The sequence below is a fragment of the Lepisosteus platostomus genome, chromosome 5 (genome assembly GCF_059453375.1).
Source record: "Lepisosteus platostomus isolate fLepPlt1 chromosome 5, fLepPlt1.hap1, whole genome shotgun sequence".
Classification (NCBI taxonomy): Eukaryota; Metazoa; Chordata; class Actinopteri; order Semionotiformes; family Lepisosteidae; genus Lepisosteus; species Lepisosteus platostomus.
The window spans coordinates 63,058,387-63,075,820 of NC_142615.1; the positions used below are offsets into that span (position 1 = coordinate 63,058,387).

Sequence of the window (17,434 nt, forward strand, 5' to 3'; positions counted from 1 at the left end):
AGTCCCCAGCGAGACCTGGAGGGAGCCCAGCATATTCCCCCCAGGACCCGAATGAGAGGAGTTACATCTAGGCTAAACAGTGCCCAGATGTAGACTCCCAAGTTTTCCACTGTAAGCACAAAGAGAGGAGGTTCAACTTTCACTTGTTTAATCATGACTGTGAAACTAACCTTCCTAACAACTAACGTGAGAGAGCTGAGAGACCCGGTGAAAAGACGGGGAGTCTTTCATGATCTGGCCTCAAAGCCTTTCTCAGTTTGTTTCTTACAGGAGGTCCACCTGAAGGATGAAAGCGACAAGCTGACATTCACCAGGGAATGGACGAAGGGAGAATCATGCTGGAGCGTAGGAGGGGTCCACTCTTCCAGAGTGGGAGTCCTCCTCGGAAACCCAGAGATGGCGCTGGTTTCCTCCTTCTCGGTGGTGCAGGGCCGGATCCTGGTCGCAGACATCGACTGGAGGGGGCAGAAGTTGAGAGCGATTAACGTCTATGCTCCGACGGAACCCTCTATCCGGAAGGAAGTGTTTGCTGACCTGGCCAGCTGCTGCACCACTAACAGACAGGTGGTGCTCGGCGGGGACTTCAACGTCGACCGGGAGAAGGGGAGCGATGCTAGCTCGGCAGAGCTGGAGTCGCTACTCAAACAGTTCTCCCTGGTAGACGGTTTCAGACGGTGCCGCCCTAACGACGCCGGAACGACATGGAAAAACTCCCGGGGAGTGTGCAGCCGCCTGGACTACATCTTTCTGCACACAACCTGCTCCCTGGAGTCGGCGACGGTGTCCCCGGAGTGGTATTCCAACCACGAGCGCTTGATGGTGGTGGCTAACACCAACCTGCCGCCATTCGGTCGTGGATACTGAAAGCTGAACCGGGAGATACTGGAGGAAGACGACTTCAAGGCACTGTTCCGTAAAGACTACGCGAGCTGGGTCGATCTCAGAGATGGCTACAGCTCCATGGTGGAATGGTGGGAGTCGGTGAAAGACAGGACCCGAACCCTGGCGCAGACGTACTGCAGACGGAAGGCGGCCAGGGAGAGGAAGGAAGCTGCACGACTCCAGAGACAACTAGAGGAGGAGTACAGCTCGGCTAACGGGGGAGGAGCCTTCAATTCAGCCCGGGCACGGGACCTGAAGGAGAGGCTCCGCAAACTCAATCAGGTCCTAGGAGCCCAGAAAAAGAGGGTGATCCACGGCCTGAGACGGGGAGATGGAGAGGAAGTGCTGGACGAGAGCGACAAGGTAGAAGCGGCCACCGCTTTCTACACGGAGCTCTTTTCAGAAAAGCAGACGGAGGTGGAGGCAGGCGATGCTTTTCTGGAGGGGCTGACGGCACGAGTACCGGAGGAGGTGAGGGAGGACTTGGAGGGTCCGATCACGGCCGAGGAGCTGAAGGCGGCGCTCTTGTCCATGGAGAATGGCAAGGTGCCAGGGCCGGACGGACTCCCCAAGGAATTCTACACCTGCTTCTGGGACACCCTGGCGGCAGATCAGGTGGAAGTGGCGCAGGAGATCTTCCGCCGGGGGAAACTCGGAGACACCATGAGGGAGGGTATCATCTCCCTGCTCTTCAAGAACCCTTAGCAGAGATGGTGAGACGGGACCCTGGAGATACCGGGAGGCGCGGGGGGAAGCCTGAAGATCTCCCAGTACGCCGACGACACGACGCTTTTTTGTTCGTGATCATTATTTTCTTTAGTTATGATCAATATTGAACTTTTTCTAAATGAAATGACAATAATCAAACATGCAGGCAGATTTTTGAAAAGTATTCGGAATTGACAGGGTGCCCCTTTGGAACAGTCGTCAGAAAATGTGAGAAAATGAAAGTTATGTAAGCTCTCACACAAAGCATTAAAGATTGGAATCTGAGTGTAAAAAAGCTACCCGTCTCCCAATGATAGGCAGGGATACACACCATGACTCGAATAGACTCAGCGAACTTTAACACCTATGATATTACGAGTGCTTTGCACGTGTCGAATTTCAAGAAGGAACTACTACAACAGTTGTGGACATAATTCATTACCACCGGCAAAGTCCAATGCCGGCAACTTCTGAGAAAATAATGTTCACTCATGGAATTTGGTCTTTGAACGGCTGGTGGGAAAATTCATTTATACTCTTGTTGCACCCTCAGCTGAAACATGTTAAAATAACAACGCAGATTTGTTGGAGAACCTGACAAGAATTATTGGGTTAGCACTGTATGTATTCTGGTATATTTACTTTAATTTTAATATAAATGTCAACATGCATGCTGTATAATCTATTGTAATTTTAAAATATGTTAGCTGGGGATGCGAGGGGGGCTATTATACCTTGTGAAACACGCAAGGAACTGTAAAAAAGGCTGGTATTTGAAAAAAAAATTGGCGATCACAAGAAAACCACAATTTATGTGGTATTATCATCAATATCCTTCAAAATCTATGTTCAAATGAAGGATTTAAAGAAACTATGAAAAAAGCAACAGTAATAGCAGAGGATTTTGATTTTTGCTCTTCAAGTCAGTAGATCGACATAGAGTTGCGCCCCTACAAACAGCACAAAGGATGAAACCCACCTCTTTCGTTATTGCTGTTTGTGCCAGTGAAAGTAGCATTTGTGCTATTAAAAGCATCTCGGAAGATGAAGGTGCAGTCACTTCCACATGTCATGATATCATTAGATCCAACGACAAGAGCTGAAGCCCCCGGCATTTTCCAAGCTAGCAATGTGAGGAAGATAGATATGGAGGAAGGTAGCGTGGCCGAGCGGTCTAAGGCGCTGGATTTAGGCTCCAGTCTCTCTGGGGGCGTGGGTTTGAATCCCACCGCTGCCAAATGTTAGTGTTTTAAGACCTGCAATACGATCAGTAAAAGCGCTTTTTGTTAGGCTGCAGGAGGTGTTTAGAGATAGACTTTCTAAAAGAGAGGCTTAACATCAAGGCAGAAAAAATATTTTGTTTTCTCAACAGAAATTCTCTTTGCCACGTTCAGCTTTATGTAGGGAACAACGTCTGCCGAGATCACTTTTGAGGCAGTACACATGATAGTGTACCGGCAAGTATATTTAATATTGGCTGTGGTGGTGAGCTGCTTTTGTCTGTGAAACTCTTAATTCTTCACACCGAATCGTTGGCAGGGGTAATAGCTTATCTTTGAACATAGCGCTCCATCAGAAATACTTTGTTCGTGCTCAAAAGAGATCAGAGGATTAACTTCATGAATTCACATAGCATACCTTACAGGAAAAAATTAAAAGGGGAATTGATTGTGCTTCCTGATGTTGTTCCTGTGGTTTCTTTGGATACAGGGGTGAATGTTCTTTGACGTTCTGCTAGAGTATCCACTGGGTGGGCTTTATCAATCAGCTCGGATAGGTCATCAGTGCTCCGTCTCTGGAAAATAATCAGCACTGTCGTTTTTTCCTGTGCTGTCTTTTAAAACATATAAGATCACGAGTTTACAGATTTCTCCAAATAACAACTATACATTTTAACCCAGCGGTTAGCATTCCTTCAATCCAATAGTTTTACTCCTGGTAAAAAGCAGCGAAATATATAGAGAGATGATATTCAAATATTTCAACATTCTTATTGGATTACCTGTATGGATATATCGCTCAGAATTTCTAATATGATTTTGAGTTCAGTTTTGCTTTACTACTTTCAGAGTCTTTTATTGACCTTGCTGAAGCAGAGAAGTGACATAATCACAAATGCGACCTACCTGTGCTGCTGTTTTTGGTTAATAATTATTAAAAAAACAGCTCTTGCATTAAGAGCAAGAGCAACCAACACGCTCGCTGGTTGTGTTTAGTATTTTTCAGGGTGCTCTTCCTCAGCTGCAAAGTTATTTGGCGAGCAAAAACCTCTGAGAAGGAGTCTGAATCCGTCAACAACACAGGAATTCTAAGATCGCACTGCCGTCTTGTGTACAGAGATCTGCTTTTTCCTTATAGAGTTTTTTGGCATTTAAGAACACGTATCCTACCTTGAATGCTAGTTTCAAAAGATATGTTACCGGATCACAGATTTTCTTGAAAAGATTTGGGGATGCACTTACCGGGATTCAAACCCGACTCGATTATTTAGAAGGCACCTATACCACCAACGCACTTCTGAGAAACACCGGCACATTTCCGCAATCCTCCCTCTCACCTACAAAGTTATGAAGAGACAGACGTCCAATGAAAACTAATTTGATTCACTCAAGGCTCCGCTCTTTTATTGTGATGTCATTGTAATTAATGTTAGCTGTGATAAGGTGTTGTTTCTGTCTCTTAAAGTTTTAGTCTGCTCCTTTCTTCCTGGTTTAGAAATAACATGTTTCATGATTGTTTACGAACACCACTATCAATTATTTGTCCAGCTCAATGCCTGTGTGCGTTGACAAGGCATCTCCAAAGGACATATTAAATAACATGATCCTTCCTGTTACCATTCCTGTGGTTGGAGCGTTGTTTCGCCCTTTTTCGTTCTTCTACAATATTTGCAGACAGGACTTTATCACTCGAGTTGTACAAAACAAGTCGGTCCATGAAAATCATCACTACTGCTGTTGTTCTATGCGTAGTTTAATCAAGGTAGTCGAGTGAGGAGGTAAAAAAGCACTCCCCGTCGATAAATCAATCATCGTCGCCCGTGTGACTGGATATAAAAATAACGGATTCATTTTAACCAATCTCTGGAAGCTTCGATGTGGTTATTTTTCCTTCCTTATTTCTTCATTCTTATGAATTTACTCTGTAGTAGAGGAAACACAAAAGTGGGAAACTGCAGGCATCCTTCGTTAGTGGTGGATTGTGTTCAGAGAGCATCAGCACATCTCAGTTCCGTTAATAAGTCTGTTGGGGATATATCTCAGTGGCAGAGCACATGCTTCGCATGTATGAGGTCCCGGCATCTCCAGGTGCTTTATATTTCTTTGCTCATGTTCATAGAGAGCCAAGTTCACACAATTAAACTCAGGCACACTCGAAGTGCTATGGTGTTGCTCTGCTGTTTTAAATGTACCTCTAAAGCATTTAGTTCTGTTAACTACCAAATGATTTGAACTAATTTTATTAGTCTTCAGACGTGTCGTGGCTGTTGAAGAAGACACCTTTTGAATCTCACCCGGGATTTCTTGAGAGATCATTCAGTGAGCGAGTCCTCCCTCTGGACTCCACACTGAGCTGAAAACTGCGCGAATTCCATTGTACAACCGAGAAAAGAACTGATGGACCAAACAACGACATTTGATGATTGCAAGAAATTCAAGAAACACAACAGTCCGAACACAGGTTTGAATCCCGAATGCTTAATTTAAAAGACAAAGCGAAGGATACGACCTGTAAACTCTCTTCGTGTCTTACAGTTTATGATATAAAAAAACCTTACTTTCATAATAATTTCTTGCTGCTGATAGACTATTTATTGAATTTTAACAAATTCTCAATTACAAACATTTTGGGTTAAACAGTTACTGACATACTTTAACGAAGAGAAACGTTAGTGCCTTCCGGTGTGTTAGCCAATTTCTCAAAACAATATTTGTTAGTCTCTCGGGAGGCTGCGCAAGGTGTTTAGAGATATAATTTCTAAAAGGCAGGCTCCCTGAGCTTAACATCAAGGTAGATTTTTTCTCTACAGAAATGCTCTTTAAATTTCAGCATAGTTACAACTCCCTTTATAAAGGGTGTGCACACTTATAGAACCAAGGCATTGAAACGTTTTTTTTAATTGTTGTTCCAAAAAATGTTCCATTTGTTTTCGTTCTTAATGTTGTTGATTTTAAGATCTTATTAAATGCGAAAAAATCTGACAGTGAAAAAAGGTCAAAATGCTATTGAAAAAATCAGTAATGTGAGGAAAGATGAATTGTGGGAGCCCCTTACCTCCCCATGTCATGCTGTATTTCTCACTCATTCTACTGGGAGTGGTGCCGTCGCTTCTGGATAAAGTCTGTCAGTAGACATTCCAGACGGGTCAGGTACTGTATGACTGCGCTTCGGCACAAGAAGAGACATGTGACTTGTGAGGATCACGACAGTCTCATTCACTGTCCAGAGCCCGGATAGCTCAGTCGGTAGAGCATCAGACTTTTAATCTGAGGGTCCAGGGTTCAAGTCCCTCTTCGGGTGTTTGTGTTTTCCTTAAGTGTATTGTGAATTTAATTATAAATCGTATTTTATCTTCCACTCTTCTAGCTGTACTGTCAATATTTTAAAAGTTAATCACTTGTATTTTCTTTAGTGTTTCCTTTCACAAACCGAAAATGTTCAAGACTATTTTGTCACAACACTCCACGTAGATAATCACAGGAAAAGAAAAGGAAACGCAGTGAGGAGCTCACACAGTGAGTACTCTTAAATACAACAAGAGGAAAGGCACACTGTACATCTGCGGAACATCACGTCCGAGTTTACAGTGACGGCTTCTATTTCCACTGATGAATGAGACAGATTCATGAGGAGATCCTACGCACAACTAAGCGAACACATCGCTATTTCGGTCTGATGTAGAGGCTCCATTTGTGTCAGCAGTACTATAAATGTAAGTCTTATACACTTTCAGGGGCTGCATCTGTAGCGCTTCATCTAAGAAGACTGTTTTACTTTACCACACGGTTACATTCACCCACCCAATTTATTCTCAGAATACCCAATGGCTCAATAACCCTGTTTTCCCCTGGGAACCACCAGTGTACAGTCCCATTACATTAAAAAATATAACAAATATATTAAATTAATATATTCAATGAACAAATATATTCAATGAACTGTGTAACAGAGCGCTGGAATTGTTTTTAGGGATGGCTGAGTGGTTAAGGTGTTGGACTTAAGCTCAATAAGCAAATGTCTATGTGGGTTCAATCCCTGCTCCTGTAATTTGCTTTTGAAGTGACAGAACACTTTGAAGATTTACACTCTATTAAAATATGTATTTACTAAATTTCAGTTCTCCTCACACCCTGGGATAACTGAACTCACACTATCACGTACTTAAAGCTTTACATGCATTAGCTGTGATACAGCTCCTAATAAAGACAGAATTAAACTGTATCAATAATAAATGACATGTTTTAAACAAACGTGTATTGATAAACTTCATTATTAATAAAAGTGGTGTGACGGGAAAGCAAATTAAATATTACAATGATAATCCAAGCAACTGATGTGTGCCAGAACCAAATGTCATCCACTGTGGGCTTTGTAAATTGTTTAAAAATTGTAAGTGAAGTTGAGATAATTAACAAATTAATTTGTTGAATCCTGCAGTTACAGATTAAAATGTGAGAAGATTTTCTCTGGGTTTATCTCTGTCCGAGTGCCTGATGTGAATATGCTGAACGCAGTGTCTTTGATTTATGTACTCAAACAACCAAAGAATCCCATTCTTGTCATCCTATGGTTTGTCAAACGTGATTTTCTCAAAGTGGGTGCAATTTCGTTTAGTCTTTCACTCTTGTACTAGAGCAGTAATGTTTCTAGACACGCATGAGCATGGTATAGCAGGCTGACAGCAGGAACACGTGGCCCACAAGCAGTGACAGTATCAGAGGTGTCTGCAGTATGTTGGTTTGTGAGCAGCGATAAAATAAAATGCTGAGGAAGCAGGTGTGCCTGCATTAATAAAGCTCCATCGAGTGGAAAAAGTCGTGGAACCAACCTAAATCCAACAGAAAGTTTCTGCAGCTGAAATCACAGCTGAAATCACAGGCAAAACTGCCACAGGCTTGAACTCACAACCTCAGCATGACTTCAGTATGTACTGCTATATAAGTACGATGCACTGACCAACTGTACCACTAGAGCTGCACAATGGGCTTGTTACATGTCTTAGATGTATTTATTGGAAGGTTGCAGAAATCATAAATCACTGATTTCATTATCTGCATGTTTAATATCCAGGAGAGAGAACTCCTTCAGGTTCTACAGCTCATAAGTGCACTTTAAGAAATCTGCTTTTGTGAGATGGATCTCCGTGGTGCAGCTTTTTTCTTATTACTAAAGATACCTCTACATTGTAAACTATTTGAAGACCTAGAAAAAGGAACATAGCATTAGTTGAAATAAGCACTGAATGGGTTAAAACCCACGCTCTTTGAATTGCTAAAGCGATGCCTTGTGGAGAATAAATCAACATACTGTATTCACACAGGTCACTCGGCCACGGACAAGAACGATCAGCTACCACCACTATTATTATCATTATTATTATTATTCAACCATTTGGGGAACAATACAGTTGAACAATCCCACTGTTCTTATGGCAAGAAAAATAACATGAGACCACTGTAAGAGGACAAGTTTTGTAATTGTTTGAACAATTGATTTCTATTTTTCCCTTTTATGGGCGACCCTGTGGTATTTCTTTTTCTCTTCATTGTTGTGAAAGGGCTAGTTCTGCAGCGATATTTGCCGCAGAAATTTCTGCGCAGCTCCGTATTAAATCTGTTTTCAACTGCAATGGACAGAAGACGACTCCAGTAGATAGCTGTGTAGTTCTGTAGGACCACACATGACACAGTGATAGTGCGGCTCTTAATGGACTGGTACACAGACCACATGAGAGGCAAGCAAAACACTTTTAAAATTCCAAAGGCTCACCAAGTCAGAGGAACAGCAATGAACTGAAAAGATCTGTTACAGACGTCTATGTCAACCTCTTTAGAGCTATAAATGCCATTTGTTTAATTTATCTGTAGATTAACACTCCCAAGTAACAGCACTTTACAGTATATTATTGTTAATTCCGCTGGTGGACATTAGCTGGTGTTTTTTGTAACAATTTGTTTGCTCTGCTGTAAGGAATAATAATAATAACATCACTTTATTAACCCTTTACAATTTATTGCATTAGGAATGATCTTCTTGCATACCCCAGCTTGCTCTCCATGAGACACACAGATAAGGAGAGAGCCTGGGGTCAGAGTACAGGATCTGCAATTGTATTGTGCCCTGGAGCAGTTGGGGTTTAGGGCCTTGCTCAGGAGCCCAGTGGAGTAGGATTCCTCTGCTGGCAAAGGGATTTGAACGAGCAACCTTCCAACCACAGGTGCAGATCCTTAGCCACAGAGCCACTGCTCCACCCCAAGTATGTAAAGTAAAGTATAGTAAAGAATATACAGTATATAAAGCACGCAAACTTAAATGTTCAAAGTTTTCAGGCTCTTTAGCATTTTCCTTCACATATGGAAAAAGTTCGATGTGTTCTTGTCACATTTCTCCAAGTAGATAATCTACACAAGAGCGCATGTAACAGTACAGGACATACAGCGAGGAATTCGCGCAGCTTTCAGCTCAGTGCAGAGTCCAGAGGGAGGAATCGGTCGCTGAATGATTTCTCAGGAAATCTCGGTTGAGATTCAACAGGTGCTTCTTCAACAGCTATGACAAGTTGGAAGACTCATTGAAGTCTGAAGAGATCAGCCTCTGTGACAGAGTGTCCAGTGACACTAACTAACTGTCCTACTGTTCTCTACTAATGTAGAGGGTGAATGTTGATTTAGGTGAATGTAAGGTTTCTTTCTTGTAAAATATTTTCGAGCGTATTTTTGCTGCTGAAAATTAATCTTGTGTATTTGAATGAATTCTGATATTGTCACCTAATTCTATACATTGTTTCATCAGACTAGAACATTTAGAGGAGCTCAATTGCATTAATTAATTGCATAGTGATATTATTTCTTGCCGTTTAAATACTTCAGTCAAAACTGTAGAGAAGTTGCTCCTGTTTTCACCATTATAAGAACTGTGATGCACCAGTATTATTTACTCTCATAAAAGTATTGTAATTGTATTGTTCTGTTCCGTTACAGCCTTGAGTGACACAAATCTTCTCCTTTACTGCACTACACTTCTCCAGAGGCCAGTTCAGCACACAAGGATCCTCAGTCAAACAAACACTGCAATCATTTGATAAATGCCATTTCTCATCCTTTCTCTTAGTGTTGGTGCTACTATTGTATGCAAAGGAGGCGACTTGACAATGAAAGGTGTAATCATCTTAAAGAGAGTCTTCATGAAGGTGTGTGTCGGCAAGCTCTCCTCTGGCAATTGACTGGGCTTGTGAAGAAACCAATCTCATTCAACATCCATACAAATTGCACAGCTTAAGGCACATGAAGCACAATTCGTGGGCTAATTGACACAAAACAATGTCACTTCACATTATCCACAAAGCTGTTTTGCTTGTTGACCACCTCTTCCTACATTACAGTGAGCACATACTGTATATTTCAGTATCTTTTATTTACCTTACTATTTTACTGTCCCTTTCACCCATGTGGAGATGTATCCACAGCCAAAACCCAGTGTTTTGCCCTACGTTTGTGCCAGTTTTACAATTGGTGTAGGAGCCTGCCTTACAGAGATCCAGTGGCACAGTTGGTCAGTGTGTGGTATGCATGTAGCTGTGCACAGTGGAGTTATAATGAGGTTGTGTGTTCAAACCTTCCCTGGAACATTAAGTCTTTTGAACGTTTTCCACCCATAAAACGTTCATTCGCCGTAGTAGTTTCACTGTGACTTTGCAGGTAAAATATTCTTAATGAGAATAATATTTCATATGCGATAAATAACTGAACTAGAAAATATTGGAGAGAAATGGCTAGTCACACTATTTGCAGCAGGCACTCAGATAGAGAAATGTCCTGTCATTAAAGAAAATTCATGAAGAAGAGGAGTGACATCATTGCAAAGGCGATATTTTCTGATGTCTGTCTTGGTTAATAATCATTTGCGTGGGAATGACTTCTGTCATTATTACTAATACTGATAAAAACAGAGAACTCACAGCTCTCTGGAAGTTGGCCTGGACTCTAGAAAGTGTTTTTATGTGCAAGCGGCTCTGGAACTCAACACCTGTTGATTGGTCACTTCTGTCAGACACATCAGTGGAACCCAAGCCCACCTACACACACATTCACACACACTGACAGATATACGGTACACCTACACTCTGTAGGAAAACCGGCTCAGGGACGCCAAATATGTAATCATAGTGGCTCTCTGAAGGCACCAGTTCTGTAGGGTTTGGGCATTTACTGAGACAATTATTAATTGTAGCAGTAAATCACAAAGTTGATTCTTTTGATGGCTTTAGAATCCAACCATGCGACATAACTCAAACAACGCACACACACAGGTACTAATACACGAGGATACATTTATTAATACATAGAATATGCATGTAAACCTAACAGATCTTATCGAGAGGGTTATCAGAATACAAAAGGTATATATTCAATCAGTTACAAAGAGTTACACATATCAAGAGGACATACGTTCAGTATATCATTCATTAAGATCGTTTCATAAATGAACTTGGTTATAACTTCTACATTAGATACTCAAAACAAGTACATAACTCTTAGGAATTAAATTGATATCAACTGGTTGGGATAACAATTGAATTCTCGAGCTGTAATGCAGTGAAGTTGAATACTCATCCAATCTTTGGGGATTCAGATCTCCTGCGGGCACAAAGAAATAGTTGCAGGCTGTTGCTGTCCAATCCGCGCTCTCTGGCTGCGTGCCAGGCTGTGCTGTGCGGCTTGCGACGGTGCGCTGCTGATGCTCACTGTTGGCTTTAACTAGCAAAGTTTGTGCACAGGAGAAAAGATGACTGTGGGTCCCAGCAAGTCAGGAAGAGGACCGGTTTGTTCCTGATGAAGAGCTAGTTCTGAATAGTGATTCAGCTGTCCACAGTTCCGACCTGTTCACGAGGCCTGCTGCTGGTTACTCTCTGGCAACCTCCACTCTAGACTCTTAGAACAAAGAAAAGTTCTGGCACTCGGACACACCGGCCGTTCCGTGGTTGTCCGGGCTGAGTCTCAGGATGGTCAGGAGGTGCGCTGCGAGAATGTCCTGCCCTTGGGAGCCTTCTGCTCCTGGGCCGTCCTGCCCTGGAATTCTCTTTTGAATTCCCTTTAGAACAGTCCACAGAATCCTCTCCAGAATCTTACTGAATCTTACTGAATCTGAATCTCACAGGCTTTCTGTGTTGCCTGTTTTTACCTGGAGGAACTTCAGCTCATTGATTGGCTGAAAGTTCCATGGGCATCAGAGTCCCACATGGGTTACTCGGCCCTACCAGTCCCTGATTGGTTGATCAAGGTGAGATATGAGTCACTTACTCCTGACACTTAGGAATGCAGTCCAGATGTCCAACTGGCACTCCCTAGACAGATAGGCACCAATGGATGACCATTGATCATGATAGCCAGGCTTAGCTAAGTGCATCCCTCTTTGGGAGCTGTCCTAAGAAACCTTAAATCAGCCTGCATGAATAGTTTCTCTGTGGCTGCACCACAGAGATGAACAGAGAAATGGGGCCTCATTTAGGAAGCTCAGAAACACTTAATTCTGCCTCATTAATAAGCCTCGCCAGTACAACTCTCACACACATTTACACTCACAGACACATCACGCATTTATACACACAATCAGACACTCACACACTCACATATATACACTCACAGACTCACAGATACACAAATAGACACTATATACGCACATAGACACCTACATACACTCTTAGGTACAGACACACTATAACTAACACTAATGCAGATACTGCTAATATTACAACAGTAACACAATCACCAAAACTTACACTATCATTGTTACTAACACTGACAAAAACTACTACTAGACTAATAATACTTATAATAACAGTAATATTCTCATGAAAACTAACATGATGATGATGAGTGTTAATACTCTGACACTAACACTATAAGTATCACTAATATTACATAAATACTAGTATTAAAACTAAAACTATCAGTAATGCTATCAGCTTTAATACTCACATAGACACTACACACACTGACAGACATGCCCACACATACACTTACAAATATAAAACTACACACTGACAGACACCACACACTCACGGACACAAACCATACACACACATTCTCAGGCAAGCATTCACAGAAACAAATAGACACTATGCATACTCATAGACACACACTTATAGACACCAAACACTCAGAGACCCCACACACTCACACACTAACAGACACAACAAGCTCACAGACACATACCTACACACTCACAGACACACAGACCACACACACAGACACCACACACTTCCAGAAACGCACCCACACATGCACAGATACCACAAACTCACTTACCTACAGATACACTATAACACAAATATAAATACTACTAATACTACAACAGTAACACTATAATTATAATTAATATTAACATGAATATGGACATTAAAACTAAAACAATCAGTAGTGCCACTGTCATTAATACTCACATGAACACTAGCATTAAAATTTCCAGTTGTAATCTCACTAATATTAACATGAAGACACTGATATTAGTATTAGTTGCTGCTCGTGACCTCACACCGCTCTCTGTGACAAATGCGAGACACTTAGACGCGTGCAGTGACGAGGCGCCTGTCACCGTGGTTACCATTCTTATGATTTATAAACACTGGAAAAATGCATTTAAACTGTTACTTACATACATTTATGAACTTGAAATATCATTTTCTAGCTCTAGGATACAGTTACCTAAATAATAATATGAATAATCATTGTGTAATTTCGGATTGAATATTATTAACCCTAAACGCACTATGGTAATTGGTCGATACAGTCTTTATTAACTGTTTTCTAGATACTTAAACAGGGTCAAGAAAAGAATCAGTACTCACCAATCGTGAAGTTAATCGATTTTTTTACGGTTCTTCAGTTGAAATAATTGGTTGTCGATAGATAAGTGATCAATAACTCTTCTCCGTGCGCTCCGTGCGCCTCCCCCGGTCTCTCTCTCTGATCCCGGCGCTCTGGCTGGTGTCTGTGACGTCACAGCGCTTATTCTGACAGAGCAGAGCGCGTCTCTGCTGCTTTTGTGTGTCTTTTTCATGAATGCCAGAGGTACTCGAAATGTTGCAAAAAGAAAAGCGGTTTTTTTGTGTTTTGTAAAAAAGTGAGTGCTGATTTTTATTTTATACAGGAAACGCATGCATGTTGAAACACTATTTAAATTCTATAAATAACTGAGAAATAATAAATCAAGGAAAACATGATATATGTAAAAATACAATTTGATCACATAATTTACTTCATTACCTCTGCTGGTTATATGTTTTTTTTCTGTTTTCTGTTATATGTTTTTATCTCTTATACATGTTTCTTAATCTTCTGGTTGTAGTTAAATTTGTAAATTCTATACATTTAATAAAAAAAGTTTTAAAAAATAGCGCATCTCTGCTGGAGGAGACTCCTGGTTTTCATACAAATATAACATCTCCAAAAAACTAAACCGGGCTGTGAAGAGAGGCGATTTATAACAGTTGGAGAAGGAGAGCGACAAACCGAGGAATGAAAATCATTAAACAGAAAAAAAATAGTTTACTTCACAGATTAATGTGTTACAAAGCGTACCCGTGTGGAGCAGTAGAGAATGAGCACAAGTCCCTGAAATAAGCGCTTTTAAGGGTTTTACACGAATCTTCAGAGTAAAAGAGCCAGGAGGATCAGACTCCTGATCCTGGAGGTGTATACTGGTTTTATTTCCACCAAGCTCTCACTTCTATAGGTAGTCTGATGATTCCACTTAACTTTATAACTGTAACAATCATCTTATTGTACATTTATAAGACTGTCTGTGAGACACTTGTGAGAGCAGCTGAATCCCAGGGCTGGTGTGGAATCACACACAGACAGATCTTCTTCTGTGTGATCTGAGTCCCACTGCTCAGAGCTACAGACTGGTCAACTGGTCACTATTTTAGTCACGACCATCAGCCTTTGGCTACTAATAATCAATATACTGATCAGAGTGTCAATACTGGTGTTTATTACATAAATACAAAAAATAATTCCACACTCACTTGTGTTATAAAACAATTAAAAAACATGTTTGGAGGGTGATATACATTAAAGAAAGCAATACTGAAGGGCTGGAAGTCCTGGAAAGGGTTTATTGAAGTTTCTTGCTTCTTCCCTGGAGCAGAGCCCACAGCTGCCAGATCAGTGACCCCTGAGCCCAGTTCACAGAGAGGAGAACCAGGAGCTCTTTTATGTCTTTAAGAGGGCTGGGAGAAAGGAGAAAAGGGGGAAATGTAACTTGAGTCCAGGCTGTTCTGTCTGATATTGTTCATGTAGCAGTACTGATTGTCTGAATATCTTCTGGTTCTGGATTGTGAGGATAGAGAGCAGTACAGCATTGAGCTTCTGTCTGAGTGTGAGTGTGAGTCTGAGCTGTGAATCTGACTGAGAAGAGAATAATGATTTTTTATTCTGCCTCTGAGAATTTTTCTTCTTTGCCAAGTGGTGTTACATCCCCTTCAGATACTCTGCACAGACTGCCAGAGTGAGAGAAGAGGAGAGAGAGATGGACAGATAAGAGCACACACAGCGAGAGAGACATACGTCTTGATTTACTTTGAAGAAAGTTTCAACGGTAAACGCAGACGTCACTTTGAGCACTTGGTCTTTTATAGTACAAATATCACACTGTGCTCTACATGGGCGTGTCTTCAAGATCGTTGTGAACCAAACCTTCTGCTTTCCGAGGCAAAGTATTCTTTCGTCGTTAATTCCCAAATCTTCAATGAGAATCAGTGAAACGAAAACCAAGCACATGTACACACTCGCGTCCTAGCGTGAAAAAAATGATGGAAGCATTTGAGAAATAAGAAGAGTAGTCTGAACAGCTCCGGCCTATGAACTGCTCTACAAAGTGATCGCTACCTCCACACCCGGTTTATAACACTGACAATGATGCAGGAAGCACAGCAAAGTTCTAAAACCAGCGGTTTTCTCAAAAGTAAAATCTTCATCTTTTAAATATTGTCATCCATATATTTTCGTTTTTCTCTTTTTCACATTACACGCTATCGAGAAATAGACTGTCTTGTAATGAAGGCTGCATTAGAAAATGTGTATCTAAATTAAAATCGGGTTTATGACTTTTGCGTTATCTAGCTTTCTTAGCGCTTGGATCTCAATACAGATATTGCAATAAAAGCAACAGGGGAGTAAGTTTTCCTTTTCTAAATCAAAGGTGATCTGCTCACAAGGAAGTATAAAAACTTCAGCGTTTACTTTTTGAAGACCGCAAATTGTCGAAACACTGTTGCTTCATAAGCTAATAAGTAACGTTTCTGAGCACGCATAGTATTACTCATGCTGTTATTAATAAAAAAAAAAGCTTAAATTCACATAATGGAATTTGGAAGGCTCAAAGTAGTCTATTCCTATAGTCTATAATAGCAACAGCATGGTTAGAGTGTCACAATACACTCTACAGATGCAGCCATTCAAAGTGCGCGGTACAGACACGTACCGCAGGTAATTGGCTGCGTTATCGCGTATCATGACGCAAGATGACGCGGTATGTGATTGGTTGACCGACAGGGGCACTCGTCTTTACTGTAAACATCTTTACTGTGCCCGTTGTAGATATTGAATTTTAACACTGAAGGGAAATCTTAGTAGCTGAGCATAAAAAGAATAGGAGCATACTGTAACGCGTGTGAAGGCCATAAACGATATTAATTTTGGAACATAAATAATATAGTATATAGCTGGTCTTGGTACTTTAAAAAAAAATACACACCAGTATTCCATTTCTCCCTAAACATTTTAAGCTTCGAAGTCTTTAACTAATGTGATACCAGAGTCAACAAGCATACTTTTAGAATTTGATTAAAAGGGAATATAATATGGAATCGCGTATCTAAAGAATTTAATAACGGTATGATATTCGTATATGATAATAACGGTTTATATTCGTGTACTGTGACAGGGCTGTGTAGGGCTGTTTCGCTTCCCCATGCATGTGAGTTCCCCTGTAGCCTACTGGTCTAGGTGCGTCACTAACAACACACAGGTTGTGTGTTTGAATTCAGCTGGTGCTGGACTTTTCTTTTAACAAACATTTCTTCGAAAAAATAGAATAGCGATATTATGGACAATCAATTGTCTTTTATATTTCAAAATATCGCAACATGATCGATATTTGCGATATTTTGAACATATCTTCCCTTCTGACAGCGGTTCCTGCTTCTATTGTGTGTGTGTGTGCAACAGAGTAAATTTTTATAGAGAAATGGAGGCTGGACAGTATGCGTTACAATATAAACATTTATATTGATTTAAATCGTGTTCTGATTTAAATCGCAAATACGTGTTTAATTATGTGTTTTTTTTAATCATAATCAGGCTAATGCATTTCTACATTTTCTGTATGAACCAGCTTAGAGGTTCATACAGAAAGACAGCTTGTGTTTAAATTGAGTGTAAGGTAATTTGTGCTTCTAAAGTCATGGTCAGCATTTCTTATTGTACTGTGCAGTAAACCTTTTCTGTGCCTAATCACATTATTTTATAGCGTTTTTATTGCGTTATTAAATCCGGTGGCGCTGTGTGTTAGTTTCCTGACTCCCATGTCACATGGTCTATGATTGAATCCCATGGAACTA

The 17,434-nt window shown here is 40.9% G+C and overlaps 1 non-coding gene across 1 annotated transcript; it reads left to right on the forward strand.

Moving 5' to 3' along the window:
• The first annotated feature begins 2,745 nt into the window (after positions 1 to 2,745).
• On the forward strand, positions 2,746 to 2,827 carry trnal-uag (transfer RNA leucine (anticodon UAG)). The gene has a single exon. It is a non-coding gene; the product is annotated as a tRNA-Leu (tRNA).
• The last annotated feature ends 14,607 nt before the right edge of the window (positions 2,828 to 17,434 follow it).